Source organism: Varanus komodoensis, unplaced genomic scaffold (genome assembly GCF_004798865.1).
Source record: "Varanus komodoensis strain SLA01 unplaced genomic scaffold, ASM479886v1 scaffold835, whole genome shotgun sequence".
NCBI lineage: Eukaryota > Metazoa > Chordata > Lepidosauria > Squamata > Varanidae > Varanus > Varanus komodoensis.
In genome coordinates this window covers 7343-11561 of record NW_025336526.1, presented here as the reverse complement: position 1 = coordinate 11561, position 4219 = coordinate 7343, and the positions used below count along the sequence as shown (strand labels likewise).

The 4219-nt window shown below is 44.2% G+C and overlaps 1 long non-coding RNA gene across 1 annotated transcript; it reads left to right on the top strand.

Moving 5' to 3' along the window:
* Window positions 1-480: 480 nt before the first annotated feature.
* Window positions 481-3508, top strand: LOC123036893. Its single transcript, XR_006417222.1, has 2 exons — window positions 481-531; window positions 1433-3508. It is a non-coding gene; the product is annotated as an uncharacterized LOC123036893 (long non-coding RNA).
* The last annotated feature ends 711 nt before the right edge of the window (window positions 3509-4219 follow it).

The following is a 4219-nucleotide window of genomic DNA, read 5'->3' as shown; positions in this document are numbered from 1 at the left end:
TGACCCATGCAAATGAATACCCACAATGGACTTTGGTGATGTAGTACATACAGGTTGCCCTTCTGACAAACTTTGAAGTTGCAGCTTCTTCACAATGGAGTGTTTCTGTTGAAATATATATCCATTGCTGAGTTAATCGGAGGCTATAAATAAGGACAAGTTCTGAAATGCAACACTCAAGCAGCTTATATGAAGAAGAGTTGATAAACTTCCTGGTTCATTGTTAACCACAAACTTTCTTCTCCCTCCCCTTCCGGACCTTCCTGATGAATTTCTTCAGCTTCCTTGTAAAGACCAATTTGGAAGGACACCAGGGTTGACATTCAGAGTGGCAAGTGAATATGAAAGGGGGACAACAAAGTGTTGATTCCCCTAGTTATTCTTCCTTCCTAGATGATCTCTGCTATTGAGACTGGGCCTCAGAAGAATTATGTAGCATTTGGGAAGAAAGATGCAGCCCAGGAGACCAGCCCCAGAGGCCAAGATGGAGAAGATCTCCACGGCCACCATGGCCTTCCCCTTGGTGCTCAGGTAGGTGGGCACAAAGGAAACCCAAACACTGCAAAACACCAGCATGCTGAAGGTGATGAACTTTGCTTCATTAAAGGTGTCAGGCAATTTCCTTGCTAGGAATGCCACTATGAAGCTGATGAGCGCCAGGAAGCCCAAGTAGCCTAAGACAATGTAAAACATGGTGACTGAACCTTCATGACATTCCACAATGATCTCTTCATCCAGGGAACTGAAGTCCAGGTGTGGGAATGGGGGAGACGTCAACAGCCAAGCAGCACAGATCACAGCCTGGATTAGGGGGCAGGCCAGCACAATGGAGTTTGTCAGCTGTCTCCCCAAGAGCTTTCTTGCAATTTTCCCAGGCTTGGTTGCCATAAACGCTAGAACCACCATGACAGTTTTAGCCAGAATGGAAGAAACAGCAACAGAGAAGGTGATGCTGAAAGCAGCTTGTCGGAGAAGGCAGGAGAACCTCGTGGGTTGGCCGATGAAGAGGAAGGAGCAGAGGAAGCAGAGCAGGAGAGAAATGAGAAGGATGTAGGTGAGGTCTCGGTTGTTGGCTTTGACGATTGGGGTGTTGTGGTATTTAATGAAAGTTGCCAGCACTAGAGATGTGATGAGAGAGAGGAAAAGAGCCAGAGAAGCTAAAGTGATTCCCAGGGTCTCCTGATAGGAAAGGAAGTGGATCTTCTTGGGCTGACAGTGGTCCTGGGTCTTCTTTGGGTGCTGATCTTTTGGGCATGGGGTGCACTGAGCTGCATCTGGAATGAAGAATCACTGCTGAATATACTCCATATATCACCACTGAATAATCACCATATGCAGATCTTGATTCTTGGGACAGCATGTCTACCTTATTGTACACCTATTTTTCTTTCTCTTCAAGCAGCATCATTTTTCATATTTCTTTGTTTTTCAGATGATGACCCCTGTACTAAGTTCATATTCAGTACCGTGCAAGGAAGACATCAGAATTCTGTAACTAAAATTGAAATCCTATTATTTTTATGAAAAGTAAAACCAACGGATACACATGGCCTATCCTATGTTTCTTCTGAATGGCAAGCAACAAAGAAACAACAATATGCCATTTTGTTCAACTGATGGAGTGCTCTCAGAGGACAGAGAGAACCAGATATAAGGACAATAAACCACCCATTCTGATCAGTGTTCTCCCAAACTTATTGACTTTGGATAGAATGAAACAGCTGAGTTTGGAAACATGGTATATGTCGGTGATGGGACTCCCTGCTTCTGTTTCTGTTTCTCCTGTTTGAGGTACAGAAGATTGGAAAAACAACCTTTAAAACATTCATGCATGTTTCTGCAGTATATTCTGCTTACTTTTTAAAGAAGTAAATGATTGTTGTGCACAATCCAACAGCATATTTATTAAGAAAATCTTCATATCCATATGAATTGTTCCATCTCTCATTAGAGATGTCTGAAAGCCTTACTGAGACTTTCAGAGACATTGAAAAAGTGCCTGGTCAATCGTCCAAATGGGATGGTGTAACACAATGTCTTTCAACAGCAGGAGTGGACACAGTGATTTTCTGGCCACTTTCAACTCTGTGATTCTATGATTCCATGATCATTAGAATCATAGAATTCTGCTCTTGAAGAACTTGTTCAAACTCCATTCTCACCCCAGTAGGTTTTGGGCTTTTATCTGGCCCTGAATGGTTGAACTACCTGTCCATTTAGAAATTGTCCCTTCCGGACAATGATCACATCTGTAGCAGCAAATTGGCTTCCCCTCTGGGACCTTTTTCCAGTGCCCTGGAGAGCATCTCTCCACACACCGTGCAACAGGCATTGTCTAAAAGGAAAAAAGGCAAATGTTTGAGGATATCCAATGACAACACTGTCACAGAACTGATTTACTCAGAATTCCCCATTGCATGGTGGATTGGATGACCTATTCAGCAAGGCCAAATATCATCTGGATTTCTGCGGGTTACTTGGAAGAGGATTCCCGTGGCAGAAAGGAATAGAATGTTGGAAATCAGGCATCCAAAACAAACTCCATACCATGAAGGAGTCTATCCCACATGTCCTCCCCCTGTTGTGAGGGGTTGGGGTCAGTGGAGGCATATCAGAGATCTATTTTATACTCCATGTTCCCCATGCAACCCAATAAGCCACTTCAGAAGGGTATCGGGGAGTTTTTTTGCCTGGTTTAATTTGGATGGAAGTGATGGAAGAATCACCTTGAAATTGCACCCAAGAATGGAGATCATGTGCTTCAACAGGAAAGCATGATGATAAATGTGTCTATGGGGAAATCTCATCCACCTTGCAAAGTATGTCTAAAATGTATTCAGAAGCAAAAACGAAACAACCCCCCCCCCAAAAAAAACACAGGAGTCTGCCATCCAATGAACCAGATCCTAGGTGCACCTTGCAGGGTATTGGTTACATGGGCTGGGGGCACCTCTTGCAGTTTAGGCAGGAGTCTTTTTCTACCCCCAAGCAAAGCTGTGATATTGGCATGAAAAGCTGGTTCTTGAGCCATGAACAGCAACCCAGCCCAGCCTCAGTAGACTTTTGGTCTCAACTAGATATGCATCTTCCCAAGATGAGGAAAACAGTCCCCACAAGGTTCTTTACTTCTCCCATGACCAACAGGGTTCAGTTCCATCTCACCTCTGTAGCCCAGATGATTCCCTCTGAGTGAATGGTGAAGTCTTGGCTTGGGGGAGCTCCCAGATCTATGCCTCCCACTTTCACTGGAGCAAAAGACCAATTTGGAAACAAGATCCAGTTCACAATGTCATATTTCTTTTCATCTCCATCACCATGGTTAAACTGGGCATTCTTCAAGGAGGCAAGGATCTGAAAGTAACAAAGATATAGAAGGAGGGGGTTCTGGAGTTTTCCAAAAAATAATTCATTTCGGAAAGTGTTTTTTTTTTTTTTTTTGCTGTACTAATTTCCAATCTTGGCTAAATGGTGGGATACAATTCAAATAAATAAATAAATACTCAAATACCTTAAATTCATCTTTTTTGGGCAGTAGTTGCTGGAATATATTTTGGAGTTTGTGAGTGGTCCAAACAGATTAAATCACTGCCTCGTGGCTTTGCATGGGATTGCGGGGATTTTCCATCAAAAGCAAGGAGGCCAACATCTCATGGGGCTTCGCTAGCTGTCAGGAAGTCATAAGGGACACAGGGAGGTGGCCTGCTCTTTGCTTCTGCAGGAGGAGCACCGATCCTACTTCACAGAGTAGAACCATGTGTTTCAGAGGAAGACTCCCCTGGTGCTGTCTTCTATCCACAGTGGTGCACACATAAACAATACAGAAGCTCTATACACACCCTTGTCTGTGATGGAACTGTGAGAATTGCTCCAGGATGAGGTAATGGAGTATGGTGAGAACTGTCTTGGGAAGTTAAGAGGACCTTGTTTCTAGAGTGGTGGGTGTGGATCTGAAGCCACCACAGGCCCTCCAAAAGTGGCTGCAATGCCCAGATCACAGGAGATGTGACCCGCCAAGGCCACCCTTATCCCTGCTGTAAGCTTGAGGACTTCCTTGGAATGATAGAGGAGCCAGGAAAACATTGGCAGCTGCAGGCTGGGAGAAATCTGCTCCCTATCTTTGCACTTTTTGTTCCCAGGGCCATTGTTTGCTGTTTGTACTACGCATCCATTCCTCCATACCTAGGAAAGGGTTGTTTCATGTATTTGCCTGTGCCTTTAA